A 24,153-nucleotide genomic window follows, 5' to 3' on the forward strand; every position below is an offset into this window, starting at 1 on the left:
CCAATTACAACCTTTAAAAGGTTATGATCCCTATTCCTTCCCAAGTGAAAAATAAGAACACTGCCATTTTTTTTTTTAAATCCTCTCAAGGAGAAACATAAGGCACCAAAGGGGAAAGGATTAGAAGGCAATAACATAATCAATAACAAAGAGTTCATTGATAATCACGCTTCCGTTTAACCGTTCATCAATGGATTCAGGTATGACATTTGGTCTTGATTTCTTGATAATACACATGGTAAATGATCCAAAGTGTAAGGTTTATGTTCTGAAATTTATGTTGACACTTGTTGCTTCGATGGCACGCCAGAATTATCCTCATTCTCACCTGAAAGCTCCTCAAGTGATTTTCCTTTTGGTTCCTGCACACAGAAAGTAAACAACATGCCCAAGAAATTGATACAACTGAGCACAATAAGCGAATTCTTCACATCAATTCCAGAAGGGTACCTAGCATCAGTCTTTTTCGAGTCTTGGGACTGAGCAGCATACAAAACCCAAATGCACCAACAATAGCACCGGCCTTTCCTATCGCGGCTGATATTCCTCTCAACCTAGCCAGGAAAATATCCGCTGGCACGACAAATGTGGTGGCATTGGGCCCAAAATTCGCGAAGAAAAATGTGAGTGAGTAAATTACAACAAACCCAATATTTTTCTCTTTCACTGTCCTGTGATGGTATGGGATAGCGATTGCAAACATGAACACGATCATGAAGAAGAAACCCATAAGTTGAATTGCAATTTGCAAACCTTCCCATAATATTGATGAATGCAACTGTGAACCAGTAGCCTGGGACAGTACTGCATAGGGCAATTGCGGCTGATAGGATCCACCCAATTGCCGTGAAGATATCTTTCTGGAATAGGTTCTGGCTGTAGAAAGCAATGTCTAGTAAAAACCATGAAGTGGTACCCAACAAGGGAACCCCATGGCGATTTAAAAATTCATTGGAGAACAATCCATAGCTTTGGACATGCTCTTGCTTCAGTCTCTGTATTTTGGCCTCTTCAGGGTCAATTTCAACATTTAACACCTTGGACGTGTCTTGAGCTGCCTGCTTGGCATTCTTGGCAACAAGGGCGGTGTAACAGACAGTTTCTGGCATCTTCATCTCCAATAGAAAGTTAAGGCAGCCGGTAAAGCTCCAAACATTAAGACAATAAGCCAAATGTAATCGGCCTGAGGCACAGTCGAGCCACTGGTTCAACACTGTAAGTGGGAGCCTTGTACGCATGGTCAAAGGCCGAGGAGACTATTAGAGCAACAATCCCACTAGCTAGAATTCCAAAACCTTGCATGGCAAAGACCGCGGCAATGAAGGCACCGCGAGTCTTTTTGTTGGCGTATTCTGACATGATGGTAGCTAAAAGAGGATAGTCGCCACCAATGCCAAACCCTAGCCAGAACCTGAAGCATGGGTGATGTTACATTCAACTTAGGTTCAGTTGAACACATTAGGGGTGTTTGTTTGAGCTTTTTGAGTCAATTTATAGTTTCCAGCTTTGAAAAAGTTAGTTTAGACTGTTTGGTTAAATTTATTTCAAATAGTTTCTGATTCTAACAACTTATTTTAACTCAAAAAAGCTGATTCTGAAAAACAGTTCACCCCTTGTTTTTAATTATCAATTTCTGTTGTGGACATGTTAATTTACGGTTATATTATTAGATTTTTTTATTTTTTATTTTTTAAAAATAGAAAAAGACCCAAATGGACTATAGATTATTATTATTTTTTTTTTATGAGAAATGTAGACAAGTAGTGAATAACAAAAAATAAAAGTTAATTGAAAAAGCTACTTCACAACTTATTTAACAAACACTATTCAGTAACTTAAATCTATAATCCAATGATTAAAGTCATAATCTATAATATATTAAGTTATAATTTATAATTTGTTTTAACAGTTACACCAAACGGGGCTATTCACTTTTGAAATTTTTTTGGAATATATATAAGTTATTTAGGTAATATGATTGATTTATTATTGCATGTGAACACTTCAATTTTGTGTGCATATTACTAAAGTGGTATTAATTTCGGCTTAATGTGATTTTAATCAAATTTTCAAAATCAACATTTAAAAGTATTAGTGCATATGATTACATGCACTTTTTTTTTGGTGTCTATGGTAGAATTTTTTTGTAGCATTTGTAGAATTTAAATAGCATGATTTTGTTTTCAAAAAAAATAATAAATAAATAAAATGAAACTAACATGGAAAAGTTTGGCAAGCTATTTTCAAAAATTATATTCTGAATTTTTTTTTTTTGAATAAAAATGGTACAAAAATAACACGACATGACAAAGAATGGGTGTCCATTGTCCTATTCTACAAATGTAAAAAATAATTTTTTGACTTTTTACGAAATGATGTGTAAAAAGTAAAGAGAAAAGAGAATTTTTGACTTTTTAGTATGAATTATTGACTTTTTGATTTTTTTAGTGACTTTTTAACTTTTTAACTAAAAAAACCACTAGCCAAACGAGGCCTTACTTATAAAATTTTTCGAAGTCATCACACTGACCTGAAAAAACAAAGGGCTGCCATGACACCCTTTACACTTGATCCGAAGGAGAGCCCCGACGCTATGGAGCAGATAACCATAAGAACTAGGGTATAAACCTTTTTTCAACCCATTTTGTCACCAAGCCATCCAAAGAAGAGCTGGCCAACTAAGGTGCCGACGAGGGCAACACCAGTCACGGAGGCCGCAACGTTGGGAGGGCTGAAGAGATCGTAAGCATCTGTGAAGAAACCCATACCCGCGATGACAATGATAGCGAAGTGGTAGAGTTGAGTCTTGGCCAAATCTGAAGACAAATTGATCTTTGAATATTATTTCATCACTCTACAAAACATTTTACAGATCTGTATATATATATATAGGAATGTTATAACAAACTCACTAAAACAAACTTTCTAACTACCTAACCATATTGTCTAACTAACTAACCATACAATTGCATTTTGCTGAATTGCTAATATAACAGTGGTGTGACTTAATCAGCATCACAGTCCAATGCTGAGCTCTTGTCCAATGCTGAACTCTTGGAGTCCTCCTCTGCCTCTTGTATCTTATCAGCCCCCCGCAAGCTGATGGGAGAAGGAAGAAGCATCAGCTTGTCTTTGAGATAATGAAATCGAGAACCAGACAAAGGTTTGGTAAACAGATCAGCTAATTGATCAGAGGTAGGAACATACTTGAGAAGAATTTGTTTGGAAACAACGCGCTCACGAATGAAATGACAGTCGATTTCAATATGTTTAGACCGGGAATGAAAAACTGGATTTGAAGCAAGAGCCATAGCAGATAAGTTGTCACACCATAAAACGGGAATAGAAGAAGGAGGGACCAAAAAATCCTTAAGCAACTGCTGAAGCCAACTAACTTCAGCAGCAGTATTAGCTAAGGATCGGTATTCAGCCTCAGTGGAGGAACGAGAAACCGTAAGCTGCTTTTTAGCAGACCAAGAGATCAAATTTGGGGCTAAAAAGATACAGTACCCTGATGTAGAACGTCTATCCAAAGTATCACCGGCCCAATTGGAGTCAGAAAATGCATGAAGAGTCAAAGGACCAGGAGTGAAACTCAATCCATGAGAAACAGTGCCTTTAACATAACGGAGGAGACGTTTAACATGTTGAAAATGGGCATTGGTAGGAGCATGCATATGTTGGCATGCTTGATTAACAGCCAAAGATAAGTCGGGCCGAGTAATGGTAAGATATTGAAGACCTCCAACTAAACTGCGATATAAAGTAGGTTGAGCAAAAGGAAGAGCATCGAAATGAGAGACAGAGGACTTCACAGCCAATGGTGTAGAACAAGGCTTGCAATCCACCATTCCAGCTTTAACAAGCAAATCAGTAGCATACTTTTGTTGACATAGCAAATAACCAGAATCTTGAGCAATGACATTAATCCCCAGAAAATAGGATAAAGACCCAAGTTCTTTCATAGAAAAGACCGAGTGCATCTGCTGAAGAAGCTGAGTGAGAAGAGTAGAGTCACTGCCAGTCAAAAGTATGTCATCAACATACACAACCAGCAGAGTAAGACTGGTGGGAGTCTGTTTGACAAACAAGGAAGTATCTGACAAATTGTTATGAAACCCCTGCGAGAGAAGAAAAGCTGAGAAAGTGGAATACCAGGCTCGAGGAGCCTGTTTAAGGCCATAAAGAGCTTTCTGAAGTTTGCACACATGAGTAGGATAAGAAGGATCCACAAATCCTGGAGGTTGAGTCATGAAAACTTCCTCTTCAAGGGAGCCATGGAGAAATGCATTTGAGATATCAAGCTGAGTAATGGGCCAGTTATTATGAAGGGCAATGCAAATAAAAATGCGAATAGTTGGTTGCTTAGCAACAGGACTGAAGGTCTCATGAAAGTCTATCCCTGCCTGTTGCAAATAACCTTTAGCCACAAGGCGAGCCTTGTACCGGGCAATACTACCATCAGAATGTCGTTTAATGCGAAAAACCCATTTACAGCCGATGGCCAAGTGAGAAGAAGGCAAGGGAACAAGAGTCCAGGTACCCTGAAGTTTAAGAGCATCAAACTCCTCTTGCATAGCTTTAAGCCAGACAGTAGATTGAAGAGCTTCTTGGACAGTACGAGGTTCAGAAGTGAGAAGCTGAGTAGAAAGATCAGAAACAGAGGTAGTGTGAAAACACACAGGAAGTTTGGCTTTAGACCGGGTGGTCATAGGATGAGAATTAAGGGAGACCGTAGAGATGGGAGCAGCAGACGGCTGGACAGTAGATATGGGAGCAGCAGATTGTGGTGATCTGGGAACAACAGATGGCTGTGAAATAGGTGGAAGGTCAATGGTAATAGAAGTGATGGGAACAGAAGGAGGACAATTAGAAATATATGGAAAACGAGGAGAAGGAGAAGCTGAATTTGGTGAGACTGAAGAAGTAGAGGGTGAAGACCAAAAGAAAGAGGGAATAGAAGAAGAAGAAGAAGAATAAGAAAGAGATGAAGAAGAGGATAAGGAAAAAGGAAAACATGACTCATTAAAGAGAACATGTCTGGAGATGTAGATTTTACCAGTAATAGGGTCAAGACATCTATATCCTTTGATAGTAGGATGATACCCAATGAAGACACAGGGAATGGACTTGGGCTGAAGTTTATGAGAGATATATGGCTTAAGCCAAGGAAAGCATTGACAACCAAAAACCTTAAGTGAAGAGTAATCAGGCACAGAATGAAATAAAGCTTTAAATGGAGAAACATTTTTAAGAACAGAAGTGGGTATACGATTAATAAGAAACACAGCAGTGGCAATGGCATCAAACCAGAAAGACAAAGGCAAAGAGGAATGGTGAAGAAGAGCAATGGCAGTTTCAGTAACATGCCTGTGCTTTCTTTCGGCAACACCATTTTGAGCTTGGGTGTATGGACAACTAGTTTGATGAATGATGCCGTGAGAAGACAAATAAGAATCCATTTGTTTATTCACAAACTCAGACCCATTATCTGTTCTCAAAATTTTGAGAGAAGTGGTAAACTGATTTTCAACATATCTTTTGAAATCAAGAAATTTAGCATAAACTTCACTCTTGTAAAGTAAAGGATATATCCAAGTGAATCTAGTGTAATCATCAACAAACAAAACATAGAACCGAACTTTGGCATTCTTAGTAACAAAAGGGCCCCATACATCACTATGAACTAAAGAAAAAGGAGAATTCACAGAGGAATTTGACAATTTGAAAGGCAATCTATGCATTTTGGACATATTACAATCAATGCAAGGCATAGGTTTATTGTTGCCAGAAAAAGAAACAGGTAAATGAGAAGCTAAACTTTGAAATTTTTCATGAGAAATATGGCCTAGCCTTTTATGCCACAGTGGATCAGAAGTAGAAAAGTAGGATTGATAAGCATGTGGTGAAGAAGGAGAAGAAGAAGAAGCACTGAACTGATAGAGCCCATTGTTATTAACTCCTTTATGTAGAACCTTTTTCGTGACTTTGTCCTGAATCACAAAAGAATGAGCATCAAAAATAACAATGCAATTGTGATCTTTTGTCAACTGATGCACAGAGAGAAGATTAGAGGAAATGGAAGGAACATTGAGAAGATTGTTAAGATGAAAAGAATAAGTAGGAGTAGGTAAAAGACCTTGTCCAATATGATGAATAGGTAAGGAAGTACCATTACCTACAGTTACTTGATCATGTCCAGGATAGGCTTCATATAGAGAAAAATTTGCAAGATCATTTGTCATGTGATTGGTGGCTGCAGAATCAATGTACCAAGGCACGCTTGTTTCATTTGAAGCTGATGCAGATGCAGAAGTAGACGCTACAGAGGCTGTATAGGCTTTAGAAGGACCAGGACTAGAGGATTGAGAAGTCTGTGATGTTCTAGGTTGAAAATTTGGGTCCATACGGTACCAACAGTCAAAAGCTGAATGACCGAGACCACCACAGATCTGACAACCTTGAGAAGAGGCAGATCTACCTTTATTTCGATTGTTGAACCTTCCTCGAGATTGCATATATCTGCCTCCTCTTCCTCTATAAGTGTTGCGACCTCTAGATTGTGAATAGCCACCTCTTTCTGATCCAGAATGAAAAAATTGAGAATTAAAACCAGAGTACGGATATTGTTGAGGAGATCCTTTAGCTGCTGTGTAGGCAACATTGAGATCAGTGCTGGTGTTGGAATTACTCATCTTAGCCTCAATATGAATAGATTCGGAACATAACAATGAGCATAGCTCATCCATAGAAATCACTTCAGATCTGGCTCGAATAGCAGTAGTGAATGCATCATATTCACTAGGAAGGCCATTCAAAGTCATTAATACCAAATCCTCATCATCAACCTGTGCAGAGGCTAGTGACAATTGATCTGAAATTTCTTTGATTTTGAAGAGATATTCTTCCATTGAAGAGGTTTTCTTTGAGACAGTTTGAAGCTTATTTTTTAGTTGATGGATATGTGATCTAGACAAAGATGTAAACCGTTTTTCAAGCGCTTTCCATACCTCAGCACTGTGTTGAAGATGGAGAATGGAGGAATACACAGTAGGAGAAAGTGTAGCAGTCAAACAACTCAAGAGATGTGCATCAATTGTTTTCCACTTTGCATAATCTGGATTTGGAAGTGTTTTTCCAGATGAATCCATGATCTCTGAAGCAGGACATTGAATCAATCCTGTGACAAATCCTAAGAGATCCATAGCACGGAGCATGTTTTGCATTTGACTCTTCCATATCAAGAAATTTGTAGAATCAAGCTTGATAGTAACCAATGATCCAAAATTTGAGATGAGAAGATTAAGATTTGATGGTAAAGAAGATGAATCTGCCATTGATGAAAACTTGCTCGTTGGAGCTTTATTGTTGCTCTGATACCATGAAGACAAATTGATCTTTGAATATTATTTCATCACTCTACAAAACATTTTACAGATCTGTATATATATATAGGAATGTTATAACAAACTCACTAAAACAAACTTTCTAACTACCTAACCATATTGTCTAACTAACTAACCATACAATTGCATTTTGCTGAATTGCTAATATAACAGTGGTGTGACTTAATCAGCATCACAGTCCAATGCTGAGCTCTTGTCCAATGCTGAACTCTTGGAGTCCTCCTCTGCCTCTTGTATCTTATCAAAATCAAGTGCATTGAGCACTTGCAATTGTTCTTTAGCCATGGTAAAATATGTACAGTGGTTAGACTAGTTATTAGTATCTTTTCTTCTTGCAACAATTTGTGAAAGTGCCACTGCATTAGAACCAAGAGAGGGTTAAGAACATGTGAAGTGAAGTTCATTCTGTCTCATGTTTTCCTTCACATTGCTATTGCATGTCACTAGTTATTTTTGGTGAGTAAATAAATTGATCAAAATTTTAAAAAACAAAAACACAGCCTAGCATTTTTAACTACTAGAACGGACGCCAATTTTTGTGAATTAAGATCCTTTCCTTGAGTTCTTTTCTTGATTTCTTACTTGTTGGGTTATTAGGCCCATTTTTTGACCCAATTTTGATGATTCGAACCGTTCACATTTTAAAATTTGTTGAGTATATCATATTTGTAAAAAATCACGTTGATCGAATATCAAAAAGTATGTGTTCGGAAAACTGTTTATTAAATTTTTTTAAAAAATAGTTTTTAGTTTGATGATCTGAACACATAGTTTATGACATTCAATCAACTTGATTTTTTACAGATATGATATATTCAATAAATCTTAAAATGTGAACGATTCGGATCATCAAAATTGAGCCTAAAAGTGGACCCAATAATCTAACAAGTAGAGAGTCAAAGAAAGAATTCAAGGTGAGAATCTTGAATCAATTTGTGCGCCCCATGTGCATTATTATAGTAAAACAGTTATTATTGTTATTGTTATTATTATTATTATTATTTGCCCCACCCAACTATTGGGTATAATTTTGACTAGCTAATAAAAAACATAAAAATATTAGTGGAGTGAGATTGATCCTAACTCCTACTACTTGATCGACCAAACGGTCCACAACCAATCTTGTTTAAAGCTATTAAATTATTTAATACAACATTGTAATTGGTTGCATCCAATAATTAGTAAAAATTATCATATATAGTCGTATGATATTTAGACTCATACAAAATATGTAAATCAGATTTATTTTTGATACGATTTAGATTACACTAAATTTGAATCTATACCACAATTTATTTTTTAATTAACTTGTTAAATTTGAGAGTTGAAGAGGAATAACTAAGGAAAATATAACCGTATTAAGCAATTAGAATTAAAAAGACATGGTAATGTATTATAGTTAAACAGTGTGACAATTATTCTAAGAAAAGACAGGTTGTTAATTTCATACTTCGTGAAACAAAACTTCACTAAGAGAGAAGAGAGAGGGGGGCACCTGATAGGTTACTTGGATACACACCTAACTAGATAGAACTAAAGGAGGAGAGAGAATTAGCAGATGTGAAAATGTTTTGGAGGCTTTTGAATGATTGGTGGCTAATGTGCACCTAACCCTCCAATTTATACGCAGTGCACCCTCTCTAAAGTCATTCAAACCCACGCATACCCTTAATTTGGGTCAACGCTTTCACAATCTTATTTCTTCCTTATGAACTCTACATCTTCAATTATATGACTTCCGAATAAACTATATGATTAATATTCTTTATCTTTTATATACGCAAATGACTTGAAAATGATTGCTTTGAAGTCAATTTTAATTAGTATTCCCTAAGCATCATTAACGAAACTAATTTAGCATATTCTTCAATACAACTCATCATGACTCATCTCTTTACAATTTTGGGGGCTTCGGCCTCTCTTTGTTCCCATTTTAAGTTTCAATTATGTCATGCTGTGAAATCATATCATTTACAATTTAAATTAAATATTATTTATTTATGTTTTTAAAAAATTAAAAAGGCTCTTAAAATAAATTTGAATTTTCAAAGTAAGAAGCCAAACCAATTTAGGATAATCCTAGTTTTATCATGTTAGAATTTGAAGATATATAATCTAAAATTAATTGGTATTATAGTATGAACTAATTTGAGTGTTAGAGAAAAAAACGATGTACTGTAATTTTTCAACACGGACAAATTTCTAATATTGTTGTTTATACTGAATTTTCGAATATTGGTTGAGTCTGATAAGGATCTTGAACAACAAGATGAAGACGAAGAAGAGCAATATAGACTCCTCTTGGCTGAAGCATAAAAAACCTTGCAAATAGGCAAGAAATTGCAGATTGATTTTGGGGGCAAAGAAGACATATTTCTGAAAGATTTTATTGAGATGGAACTGAGTACCAAAGTCAAACTCAGCAAGAAAACTAAACGTAATACTGGTTGAGTTTGTTTCGTAGTGTATGCTTTTGTATTTAATTATTAAATGGCTAGTGGGATATGATGGAAGTAGGGAAGGTGGTTTTGTCCTGTGAGTGTTAAGTCTTTGAATGGTTAACGTCAATGGGGGTGTGTTTTGTTGTGTTAGGGGATAGGATGTTTTTTGGAGCCTTTTGGAGGGGGAGTGGCGTATCATTTTTGCATGTTAGATGTTGAGTGGATTGGGTTGAGTCTGTAGGACGGGCATGTCTTGTGGAGTTAAGATCTTCTTAACTTCTTTTTCATTAGTATCTGTGTATTTTTTTGTTGTTTAAAAAATTGTGAGGTTTATGGGGTGGTTGTATGGATGCGAGTAATAATAGTAGGAGTATTTTATATTTTTCGAATCTCTCTTGATACATGTAATCTTCTTGTATCTTTAATTTTATGTTTTATTGAAATTTTTCTTTGCTAATCAAAAATATATATATGTATTGAATTTTCGAAGGTACCTAGAAATCTTGTTTTTATTTAATCTCCAAAACTCAATTTTATTGCTAGTTCAACGCAAATACATTTCTTAGATTCTATTCACTCTGTTTGTTTTCAGTTTTTAGAATTTATTTTTCAAAAAATTCTACTTGTTCGTTTTCTATAATTTTTTTTTGTTTTCACTGAATTTCTTTTAATATTTTAAGCAATTTTTATTTTTATTTTTAGACACACCTAACGTAAATACACTTAAAAAATATAATATTTGTAAAAAAATCTTTAAAAATTCACTAAATATCAAAAATACAAATATATATATATATATAAATTCAGTACATTTTTTTGTATTTTTGTGTATTTATTAATTTTTTAAAATATTTTTTCACAAATAATTTACTATTTAGATACATCTAGAAAAGTAAACAAATTGCTTAAAATTTTAAAAATATTCACTAAAACAAATAACATGAAAAATAAAATAAAACAACTTAATTTTCAAAAAATTGAATTAAAAAAATTAAAACAAAACATACTGATTGTTTTTCAAATATTGAAATTGTTTTTAGTTCCCATAGAGATGAAGAAGAAAAAATTTAACTAAATAGATTGTTTTTGGTTCACATCTTAGTATTTGGTTTTAATTTTTGTTAGACAGATTAAATTTTGATGAGGATTCTATCTAAAGAAGTTGACGAAACTTATAATGCAAAACGATCATATAAGTGAGATTACATATTTTCATATTCATTACAAAACAAACATATACAATAAGGGATTATGTACTCCACTAATCCAATTAGATAACTAATCTTGCATTAATTCAATAGATTGTTAATTCCAATTTTGCAATCAAACATGACCTAAAAAAATCAAAAAAATGTTTTAAATCAAGGATTTGAGTTACTTTTTCTTGTACTTCTCTTTCTTTTTGGCAATTTAATTATTTCGGCACGGAAGGATGAGTCATACGCAACCACGAGAGACACATTTTAAGGGAATATGTGATCAGTGTTTCTATCTAGGAAACCCACTACCAGTATGTACCCCCAGGAAAATAATTGGTGCTACCTACCTAGGATCGTTTTTAGTTACAATTACAATGACATCATGAATATTTTTAAAAAAAATACACACACATTAACATAAAAATAGAATACAAAATGTAACTCACATAAATATGAATTCTATATACCCTCAAATGGCTATGAGTTTCACATAACATATGAGATTCAGAGTCATATAAGTATTTACATTTTATTTTTTTATTTATGTTTTCCTAGTGTTGTCATATTAAATTGGATAGTCCGCGATAAATTCAACCGAAGTTGCAATCTCAGGAGTTATTTGCACTGCTTTTTAAACTGATGTTATTCTAATATTTTTTTTAGTATGAGCTATAATTACATATTGTGATTTGAAATTTAAAAGAAAAAGGAAAAAAAAAAAAAAAAAAACAACTATCACATGCTCGGATTGAATTCTTTTCATCCCCTTCTCTCACTTTTGTTTTTATTCTTCTAAATAAATCCTTTAAATTTTTCACTACAATCGCTATATATAAATATGTATTGTAGCACTCGTATTTTGTGAGAGAAGTCTTGTATAAATGGTTGAAAAGAGATATGTAGCGACTGTATTTAAAAACTCCCACTTACTAATCCCAATTTAGAAATAGATAGAAATGATGCCAAAACATAATACCAAACAATAATAATAACATTAAGTTTAGACACTTAGAAATAGTATCAAAAAATTTTAAGTGGTATAAATTTATTTCAAAGGTGAATCCTGTCGTTTTTAGTAAAATTTTAATTTTTTTTTTTTTTTTTTTTTTTGTGAATAATACATGTATGCACATATCGTGTGCTGTACTACTCTACAATAATCTGTGCTGCTAGGGATAAGTTGTTTTCGTCTCACTCTTCCATTTAATTTTTTCTTTATTCAGATACAACAATATCTATTAAATTTTTCAAGAAACAGCCAAGTAATAGAAAATTTTCATACCACTCAAAATGTTCTTGTGTTTTAATGACAATAATTTAATGCAGTGGATGCAAAGCTAGTGAGGACAACTATCTACTCAAGTTTAATGAGTTTAAGAATCAACAAGTCTTAAAACACGTCATCAGATACAAAAAATATACAAATGGATAAGAAATGTGCCTACCCTTGTTTGGCAAGTCAATATTTTAGTTAAAAAATTACTAAAAAAAGTTAAAAGGTCTATAAACTATACCAAAAAGTCAAAGATTTTCTTTTCTCTCTATTTTTTACACATCTTTTCGTAAAAAGTCAAAAAGGCACCCCAAACATACTAATTTTTTTAACTCATATTTAGTCAAAAAACTAAAAAGTTACTAAAATAGTCTGTTCCCAAACGAGGCTGATTCTATATTTGATTTGTGTCTAATTCTATGTTTGATTTATTTCTTTTTATTTATTCATATATATTTTGTATCTGATTTTATATTTAATGTTTGTGTTCCTAATATTATTGTTTAAGAATTTCATTGTAAAACTCGTACAATACATGGAAAAACAAAATTTGGATTGTTTATGTGATATTTTGAAATTTGAAGTAAGGTTATGTATCCCAAGCTTCTAATCTCTTGACATAAGTTGAAGTGATTCTACAAATTGGCGTGAGTGAAGATCATTCTATCCCCATAGAAACATGTGCCATGTTGAAGACTGAAAGATATCCATCCACAAAGAAAATTATTCGCGTGAATTTTATACCTTTTTTTTTTTTTTTTTTTTACTTCATGCATTATATGAATTCACGCAATAAGCAATGTGGGGATATACTTTTAAGTACCAATATGTGATAAGGTGATGCCGACGTGTCAGTCGAGGTGTCACGTGTCCTGATCGATATGCCAAGGTCATCTCGGTTAGGCCGAGGTTATCTCCGAAGATATCGGAATCCGAGATAAGCAGATAAGAGATAAGGGACAAGAGTCCTAAAATAAAGAACAGACTTAACCAAGATAAGGATAAAATTCTTAGAGAATTTATCTTTATCTCTTGAAGAGTCCAAAGTAAGTACTGAACAGGAATCCATAGAAGTCAGGCTTCTATTGGGATTAGGATTGAGGTAACTATAAAAGAGAGGCACCCCCGTGGGTCTAAGGTACGCAATTTATATTCTATCTAGTGAGTTAAACACTATTGATTATCTTTGAGAGATATACTGACTTGATCGTCGGAGTGCCCCCAGGTGGACGAACCACCGCCGAAATCTTCTCTTTCTGTTACAGGTTAAGCCAGGTGTCATCTATTCTGCCAGTGTTCTCCAGCTAAATACTGAGTTAGGCAGTGTGATCGGAAAATCACTCACACAATTTGGCGCCGTCTGTGGGAAAGAAAGTAGAATAGATGGCCAGTAACAGACAGAAGGAAAAGATTGGGACGACACTTCTACTGGGAGTGGGAGAGGGAAAACTATTGACCTTAATGGCGAAGGAGACAGGTCCAACGCAGAAAACTCATGAGCAAGCTCACGGAGTAAAAGACGTCGGCCAGACTGGCGACGTACCAAAGAAACCTGATCAGAGCAGGTACTACAACGAGGACGACCTCCAGGTTTGGAAGGATATGTGCCTACGGAGGGACGAACAGGTACGAGAGATGGCAAACAAATTGGCAGACCTACAGTCGGTCGTTAATTTCATGATGCAAAATAACGTCATGCAGCCACTGTTTCCACTGCAGGACACGCCGATTCCAGTGGCCAATGCCCAGAAGGGAGGGCAGAAAACGATCCCCGTAGCCCCTCAGCACAACGGGAGCGAAAGATACTCTCACCGACTTTCTAAGGAAGTTGGACGAAGAGAGTCAAGAAGAGAAGAGTCACGGAGGACGTATCGCACAAAGGAGGCAGACCCCAAAGGACATCGGCATATTCAGGGATAGGTGTTGTGCTTTGACAAAATTCATGGAGAAGGGTCAAAAAGGGCTCACCACGAGGCCGAAAGTAGTATACCGAAAAGACTGAAGTCGAGAGATAGCCGAGCTCCTGGGCGGAGCAAAGAAGACTTAAGAGATTACCTCAAGAGGAAGCAACAGAATGCCGAAGCCGACGTAACCTCCCTAGATAAGTCGAGGACACCATTCTCGGTGGAATTAGACAGATTTGAGGCGCCGAAGAGATTCAGTATGCCGAGGTTTCAAATATGCGATGGTAAGTCAGACCCCAACTTCCACGTTGGACTATATTTGAACTCAATGACATTGTATAGTGGGAATGAGCCGTTGTTCTGCAAAGTGTTCCCCTCATTCTTCGGGGAGATTGCATCAGATTGGTTCCACAGACTACCGAAGGGAAGCGTGAAGACTTGGGAAGGCCTGGCCGAGATGTTTGTGGCCAGGTTCGTGACAAACAAGCTGCAGCCATTAAGGGTGGATGTATTGATGGCTCTGAAGATCAGCAAGGATGAAGGCCTTAGGGCCTATGCAAAAAGATACTATGAGGTGTTCAATCGAATACTCGAATGTAATCAAGAGGTGGCAGTCATATCTTTCAAGAACGGCTTGAAAAACAACTGTCCACTACGAAAGTCTTTGGCAAAGACATTGCCAAAAAGTATGGAAGAGCTCATGGCAAGAATCGAGAAGTACGCCAGAGCCGAAGAAGACACGTCCGGGGCTAAGGAGATAAAACAAGAGAAATGAAACGGCTCGCCGAAGCGAGGCCGAGGTAACAATGGAGCGAGCAAACAAGAAGCAGGACTGAGGGCCACATAGGCAATAACAACTGTGTTCCGAATCCCAATTTACAAAGTCCTAGATCAAATTCAGAACCAGCCCTATTTCAGAACGCCAAAGAGGACTCTAGGAGAGTTCATGGGAAGAAACATTGGCAGGCATTGTGCCTACCATAATGAAGATGGGCATACAACTCAGGGTTGTAGAGCCCTGAAAACACATTTGGAAGACCTGGTAAGACAAAGACATCTGAGAGACCTTGTCGATGAGACCAGGACAAGGGAAGAACGGGCAAGGTTGCCTCAGGCGCCAGCAGCCCCACCTCCCTCAGCACAGCAACCGCAGGCATGAGGACCTCGGGTAATCAACGTAATCCACTCGAAGGTCAACGAAAACGAAATTCGAGGAGAGACCCAGAAGGTAAAACACCTACAACATGTCTACCAAGTCGGGAAAAAAAGACATCGGGCAGAAGAGTGTCAGGGACTAATGATAACCTTTACTGAAGCCGACCTAGAGATGGTCCAACATCCGCATAATGATGCCTTGGTAGTATCCCTCCAGGTTAGGGAGTGCCAAGTGAAACGCATCCTAATTGACCAAAGTAGCTCCTGTGACATCATGTACGTCTGATGTTACAAGGAGCTCGGCCTTCACCCAGATGATATGGAACAATCCAATGGCCCAATGGTTGGGTTCAATGAAACGCCGACATGGCCACTGGGAACAGTAAGCTTGGAGGTGCAGGCTGGCACTAGGAAGATCAAGACAGAATTCACCATCATCGACACACCCTCCCCTTACAACATCATCTTGGGAAAGCCAAGGTTGCATGCAATGGGGGCAGTTCCCTCAACATTGCATCAACTATTGCGATTCCCAACAGAGCATGGGACAGAGGAAGTCAGAGGCGATCAGCTGCAGGCAAAGAATTGCTCCATGGCAGCAATGAAATCTACCTGCAGCATACGAGAGCCAGAAAAGGCAGAAATTGAAGATGAGGACGTGGAAGTCCCAAAAGACGTTGGCAAGGAGCTAGCCGAGAAGAGCGAAGAGGCACTGAAGAAAATTCTCGTCCAGGATGGGGATAAAGAACGCTTCTTTCTTCTCGGCTCGGGCTTAGCCGAAGAAGAGGAAAAAGAGTTGGAAACTTTTTTGAGAGCAAATATTGAGGTGTTTGTTTGGACACCTTATGAAATGCCTGGCATTGACCCCGAGGTCACTTGCCACAAACTGAATGTTGACAGGTCGGCCAAACCTGTAATTTAACGAGCCAAAAGACCGACGTTGATGCACGTCGCAGCAGTAAAGAAAGAAGTAGACAGACTTCTGGAGGCCAGGGCCATTAGAGAAGTTCACTATCCAACATGGCTATCCAATATAGTGGTGGTAAAAAAGAAGAACAGTAAATGGAGGGTCTGCGTAAACTTTACCAGCCTCAACAAAGCCTGTCCCAAATACAGTTTTCCTCTACCCAAGATTGACCAACTAGTAGATACCACTTCAAGGCATGGAAGAATGAGCTTCCTAGATGCCTATATGGGGGTACCACCAGATAGCCATGTACCCCCCAGACGAAGAGAAGACCGTGTTCATCACGCCAAAAGGCCTGTACTGTTACAGAGTAATGCCTTTCGGGTTGAAAAACGGAGGAGCAACTTACCAAAGGTTGGTAACCAAAATGTTCAAACACCTGATTGGCCGAACAGTAGAAGTCTACATCGATGACATGGTCGTTAAGACCAAGGAGTCTGAGGGTCATCTTGCCGATCTAAAAGCAGTCTTTGAAATCCTTAAAACATATCGGCTCCGACTCAATGCATCGAAGTGTGCATTTGGAGTTAGATCTGATAAGTTTTTAGGATACCTGGTGACTAGAAGAGACATCGAGGCCAGCCCAGATCAGATCAAGGTCATCCTAGAGTTGAAGAGCCCGACGTCGACAAAATAGGTGCAAATGCTAACTGGAAGGGCCGCAGCCCTGAATAGATTCATCAGTAGAAACTCAAATAAGTGCAGACATTTCTTCAACTTGGTGAAGAAAGCCACAGACTTCATGTGGACCGAAGAATGCGAAGCTGCCTTGGCTGACCTAAAGAAGTACTTGACCACAGCTCCAGTTCTTTCAAATCCAGAACCTGGAGAAGAGCTGTTCCTGTACTTAGTCATTTCAGAACATGCGGTAAGCGCAGTACTAATCCGAGAAGAAAAAGGGGAACAAATGGTTGTTTACTATGTAAGCAAAACCCTAGCCGACGTAGAAACGAGGTATTTACCCTTAGAGAAATTAGCGCTAGCTTTAGTAATGGCTTCAAAGAAGTTGAATCATTACTTCCAAGCCCATAAAATTGTGGTGCTAACAGAGCACCCCTTAAAGTCCTTACTGCAACAAGGAGACCTCACAGGAAGAATAGCTAGGTGGATAGTCACCCTGGGCCAGTATGACCTAGAGTACAGGCCACGGACAGTAATCAAAGGCCAGGTTCTGGCCGATTTTGTAGCCGAGTTCACACCAGAATCCATCGAACATCGGACTCCGTTGAGCCAGGATGAACGATGTCCAACCAACCAAGGAGAAGCTCAGTGAAAGGCGAAAGAACAAAGAAAAGAGGAAAAACTCAAACCCTGCAGCATTTACATCGGTGACTCATTTCGATTGTTTGTTGATGGGAATTCAAACCGACAGGGAGCGGGGGCAAGAGTAGTATTGATATCCCCAGATGGACAGGTACTAGAACAATCAATTCGTTTGGGGTTCAAGGCCTCGAACAATGAAGCAGAGTATGAAGCACTCATTGCAGGACTAAAGCTGGCAGCAGCAGTACAAGCAGATGAGGTAATAGTTTTTTGTGATTCACAACTGATAGTTAACCCGACAATAGGCGAGTTTGCAGCCCGAGATGAACGAATATCGGCCTACGCAAAGGAGGTCATCAAGATGTCAGCCTTGTTTCAGAACGGCCGACTACTGCAGGTAAACCGAGATGATAACAGCCACGCCGATGCGTTGGCCAACCTAGCTAGTGCAGTACAACCTGGAAAAGCAAGGACCATAATGATCGATTACTTGTCGGGCCTGAGCATCGAACCACTGACCATAGAGCGCGAAGCAATGTGTGTAGACATGGAACCAAGCTGGATGGATGCAATTATTGCATTCCTAAAAGAAGGAAAGCTGCCAGATGACCGCAAGGAGGCACATAAGATCAGATTAAAGTCGGCAAGATTCAGTCTGACAGCAGAAGGACATCTCTACAGAAGGTCCTTCACTGGACCCCTTTTAAGGTGCGTACACCCTTTACAGGTTGAAGATTTTTTATATGAAATCCATGATGGAATTTGTGGAAGCCACGCTGGGGGCAGATCACTCGCCCATAGGGCCATTACCCAGGGGTATTGGTGGCCTTACATGCAAAAAGATGCAAAAGCCTATGTGAGGAAGTGTGAACAATGCCAAAGGTTTGCACCTTTGATACACCAGCCAGCTGCTAACCTGAACCCTGTATCCAGTCCTTGGCCATTTGCCCAATGGGACATGGATCTCGTTGGGCAATTACCCCAAGCAACTAGACAAAGGAAGTACTTGCTGGTAGCAACGGACTACTTCACTAAATGGATAGAAGTTGAACCTCTTGCCAAAATCCGAGATGTGGACGTGAAGAACTTCATTTAGAAAAACATTATCACCAGGTTTGGGATTCCAAGAGCAATTGTTGCAGACAATGGAACTCAATTTGACAGTAAACTAATCAAGGACTCCTGTGCAAAGTTCAAGATCAAAAACTACTTTTCAATCCCAAGCTTTTCACAAAGCAATGGACAAGCAGAAGCATCCAACAAAGTAATTTTGGATGGGATAAAGAAGAGGCTGCAGGCAGCAAAAGGAAAGTGGGTAGACGAACTACCCAATGTATTCTGGACATATCGGACTACGCCGAAAAGATCAACAGAGGAATCCCCCTTTGCCATGGCTTATGGCACAGAAGCAGTCATTTCGCTAGAGATCGGCATCCTAGGAATCAGAACCCAGGGAGTAGAGAACAGGACTAATGATGTACTCCTAGCCCGAGATATGGATTTTTTAGAAGAAAGAAAAAGAAAGCTGCAATCCAGCTCGCGGCATACCAGCAGCAACTTGCAAAAGCTTATAACAAAAAGGTCAATCCAAGAGAATTTCATATTAGTGACCTCGTCCTAAGAAAAGTCGTCGGCAACAAGAAGGATCCTAGAGAGGGCAAGCTTGGCCCAAATTGGGAAGGACCCTACAGAATCATCTCGGTACTGGGTAAAGAGGCATATCGGCTTGAAGATAATGAGAGCAAAGAGTTGCCAAGACCTTAGAACACTTGTAATTTGAAATTTTTCTATCATTAGAATTTCTTTGTTCCTTTACCGTTTGCCGAAGTAAATAAATAAAGATTCAGCTGGTTCTCTTTTCAAAATACTTGATATTATCTTTAGAATACATGCATAATGAGAACTCAAGTGCAACTCAGGTTCACATTAGGGGACAAAGAGAAGAAGAAATAAGAATATGTTTAACACTTGTTGAAATTTGTGGACAATTCACAAGTTGAAGTTAAACCGAAATCATTATTTAACACTTGTTGAAATTTGTGGACAATTTACAAGTTAAGTTAAACTGAAATCATTGTTTAACACTTGTTGAAATTTGTGGACAATTTACAAGTTGAAGTTAAACCGAGATCATTGTTTAACACTTGTTGAAATTTGTGGACAATTTACAAGTTAAGTTAAACCGAAATCATTGTTTAACACTTGTTGAAATTTGAGGACAATTTACAAGTTGAAGTTAAACCGAGATCATTGTTTAACACTTGTTGAAATTTGTGGACAATTTACAAGTTAAGTTAAACTGAAATCATTGTTTAACACTTGTTGAAATCTGTGGACAATTTACAAGTTGAAGTTAAACCGAGATCATTGTTTAAACACTTGTTGAAATTCGCGGACAATTTGCAAGTTGAAGTTAAACCCAGATTATTGTTTAAACACTTGTTGAAATTTGTAGCAATTTACAAGTTAAGTTAAACCAGTATGATGTTCAACACTTGTTAAAAGTTTACAAGTTAAGTTAAGCCGAGAAGTTTGGATATCCGATGTGTGTCACCCCGAGAAGATTGCACAAAGAAAGAAGAGTATGTTAAAGACATACAGAATATTCTAAGTATAGAATCACGCAAAAGCAGTCAAAAGAAGACAAAGGTACAAACACTCAGTGAAGGAAAAGTTGTATTAGTATTTAACAAAGAGAGGGCACATCGGCTATACGGAAGGCTTACATTGTCTCAAAAACAAAGAAAAACAAAGTACAAAAGAAAAGACATCGAAATTAAGATTCCTCAGCATCAGCAACAGGCTGGGTTGAGACCTCGGAAGACTGTTGAGAAGCCACCTCGACCGCCTTCTCTGCCACAAGCTCAGCATCAATCTCTTGCAAAGTTTCATCAATACTCTTATCGACGAAGGGGACATCGAATAAAGCTTTCTTGGGAGCAGCTTCTTTGCGAACCTCCTCATCCTCCTCATCTTGAGTCAAGTCTAGGACTTGCTCATTTTGAGGAGGAGACTTGGCCCCAGTTGCTTCCTTGGGTCTTCTCACCAGGGTCTCGTCTTCAGATTCAGATTCGTCATCGGATTGAGCTGGTGAAGGAGTTAGAGGGAACGGAAGAGGAATGGCGTTGGCTTTCCGAAGTGGCGAGTCCTCGGGGACCTCAAGCTTCTTTAGAAGAGACATCCAACCAAGGGTGAAACCCTTGTTGCATGCCTGCTTCACTTGAATTTCATAAGCCTCCGTAACGTCAGCCATACCTTGAACATATGCCGTCTCATCGGCATCCTTGATTTTGGCTTCTTTCGTGGCCAGGGCCTCTTGAAGCTCTTTTTGGGCCTGTTCCATCTTTTCCTCGGCCTATCTTTTCTGGGCCTCAGAGACCTTCCTGATGGCCTCGGCAGATTCAGCCTTTTCTTCTGCATCAGTTGGGCTTTGATGGCTGCCTCAGCTTGCTCTTCTAACTTCTTCATTTTTGACTGTAAGCCTTTATTGGTCTTTTGAAGGCTGGAGAACTCCTTCTTCATCTTGGCCAACTTCTCTTGATTTTCGAAAGATTGAATAGAGAGAGAATGGGCATGCTGGATAGCTTGAAAAAACACAAAACAAAAGTTATTAGAAAATTTCTAAGTATGAAAAAGAAGGAAAAAAGTACCAGACGAAAGACACTTACTTAAACAGAACGTTGAAGCATCAAAGTGTAGTTTTCGTACTCGCTTATCTCGGCGTTTCGATTAAGATCGCCGGGGAAGAGCAGAGCAGTACTGTGGGCTACGCCGATGTTGATGTCATCAGCACTGTCGTTAGCCATGACTGGCTTATCTTCCAAAGTAATTTTTAGGACCCAGGGGGCATCATTCTTTTTAGACCCTGAGGTGGTCGCAAAAGATAACCTCGGCTTTTTGGATTTTGGAGATTCTGATGGCTGGGCTTCAGAACGTCTCTTCCCAACAGAGGGTTAAGATTTGTCACTCTCAGCCAACTTAGAGATCGACAAAGTATCCACAGATTCAGTCTGAGTTACCTTAGCCTTTAGTTGAGCCTTTTTTTTATCCTTTTTGGCTTTGGAGGCTGGGTTGGAACTGGCTGAGCGTCAACGTCGGTTGGAATGCTGGCCAGAAGATCTTTGGTAACTGGTTTTGGACAACCTATCTCGGTAGAAGAAACTATTCGGCGTCGACGACGGCGTTGTGATATTGGAATCAAGTATGGAGCCGAGGTTGATGGCTGATCAGCTGGATCGGAAGTTGACCCTTGATCTGTCCGAGATGTGGACGCAGTCTGTGGAGTTGTGGCAGAAGGTGGAGAAAAGCTTTTCTTCTTCCTCTTAGGGACGTCGGGCAGAGCTGACTTATAGGTTGAGATAAAGTTGAGAAGCAAAGGCGCCTTCCGTTTGTGAACCGAAAGGTTCAGTAGCTTCTTCAAATCCTAGCTGGGGAGGAAGGATTGGCGAAAGTTCTTTGGAAGCTGAGGAAGAACTACAAAGATAAAACAGCACAAACATTAGAACAGAATATTGAAAACTTTGTGCAAAAAAGATAAGAAAACTTATAAGGGTGGCCCTTACCAGCTCATTCCCCAAGAACTGTTCGGCTTAAGGGATAAAGATGGAGGTCATCGTTAGGCTGAAACTCCCAATTGCCCGAGACGACGAAGAAATCGTCTCCAGCTCCCTTGTTGGAGTCTGGAAGGTCGGCTACGATTTTATATTCAGTGGATCTCGGCTTGAGGTAGTAGACATAATCCGTGTCTTTTCTAAGACGACACATGGTATAATAGTACTGGAAATCGGCAAGCGTAATCTTGGCATTCTCTTGTTTGACTAAAGCTATGGTACCAGTAATAACTCGGTAAGAATTGATGGCGAGTTACATTGGGTTCAACTTATAGAAGTAAAAGATTTGACGGAAAAAAAGGGTCAAGTGGAAACCGAAATCCACACTCAATAAAGGCAACCACAGGGAAGGGCATGGAGTTATCTGTAGGCATGATGGAGTCATCATCCCTAGCCAACCTCAGATTGACATCGGCTGGGATTTCAAACTCTTGCCTAAAAAATTCTAGCTTAGAGAGGGTGTCTACCCGATGTTTCCACATACCCATAATATCAAGATAACTAAAGGTATTGGATTTCGGAAAGAAGATGTTTCAAAAAAGGGTTATTGGGACCTCAGCAAAAAACCTAGGTCTGAGCTGGTGCAGAAATTTGTAAGGGATGTTTCAGTTTTGCCCTAAATTGTGGGTTCTACAGACAAATCCCAAACCTAAGTCTATACAGGGAAGTGGTGAAACAGTGCGTGTGTTCAAGATATGAGCAAGGGCAAAATCGTGGAAAAAACACATTTAGATGTATGATTCACAAGATCGAATGTTTAAGCAAAGCAGTAATGGCAACAAGTTCAAGAAAAAATTAAGAAATTGAAATAAGAAGGAATAGTGTATTACCAGAAGAAGAACGAAGCCGATGTTAAATATTGCCGAGGTCAGACGACGGTGGCGGACCGGAGAATCAGCTCGAACCTAGTTGAAGAAAGCAAACGCCGGTGGCTGCAGAACTTTGGAAGCTTGAGCAATGGAGGATTTCGAAGGATAAAACAAGAAAGAGAGAGAAAGAGTTTCAGACGGGAAAGAGTAAAGTGAAAAGACGGGGGAAAAAGAAAGAGTTTTGATTAAACTTGAAATGGCGGCAAAAAGGAAATTAATGATTCTAGAAAAACAAGTCCATCAGGTAGCGCATACAGGCGCAAAAACGATCTACAAGCACGTCCGGAGTACGACCCAGTAAGAAGAAGACGCATGGCTGAAACAGTTGAGTTGTTTGTGCATGACAGCTCACAAACAAGGAAGAGCACTTAGAATTCTTGATCTTTAAGAAGACATGTCGGCCTACGATGATGATCTCGGATTAACCCGATGAATTAGCATGAGGTACTGATATAGGTTCCATCACCTCAGAATGTCGAGGTAATAGAACCTAGGGGGCAGTTGTGGGGATGTATTTTTGAGTACCAACACGTGGCAAGGTGATGCTAACGTGTCAGCCGAGGTGCCACATGTCCTGGTCGATATGCCGAGGTCATTTCGGTTAGGCCGATGTTATCTCCGAAGATATCGGAATCCAAGATAAGCGGATAAGAGATAAGGGACAAGAGTCCTAGAATAAAGAAGAGACTTAGCCAAGATAAGGATAAAGCTCTTAGAGCATTTATCTTTATCTCTTGAGGAGTCCAAAGTAAGTACTGAACAGGAATCCATAGAAATCAGGCTTCTATTGGGATTAGGATTGAAGTAACTATAAAAGAGAAGCACCCCGTGGGTCTAAGGTACGCAATTTATATTCTGTCTAGTGAGTTAAGCACTATTGATTATCTTTGAGAGATATACTGACTTGATCGTCAGAGTGCTCCTGGGTGGACAAACCACCGCCGGAATCTTCTCTTTCTGTTACAGGTTAAGCCATGTGACATCTATTCTGCCAGTGTTCTCCAGCTGAATACTGAGTTAGGCAGTGTGATCGAAAAATCACTCACACAAGCAATATTAATATGTA

The 24,153-nt window shown here is 38.6% G+C and overlaps 1 pseudogene; it reads right to left on the bottom strand.

The window, feature by feature from the left end:
- Window positions 1-275: 275 nt before the first annotated feature.
- LOC114279616 (inorganic phosphate transporter 1-4 pseudogene) lies at window positions 276-7,691 on the bottom strand (annotated as a pseudogene).
- Window positions 7,692-24,153: the final 16,462 nt, after the last annotated feature.

This window comes from Camellia sinensis, chromosome 6 (genome assembly GCF_055761805.1).
Source record: "Camellia sinensis isolate YWXY chromosome 6, ASM5576180v1, whole genome shotgun sequence".
NCBI lineage: Eukaryota > Viridiplantae > Streptophyta > Magnoliopsida > Ericales > Theaceae > Camellia > Camellia sinensis.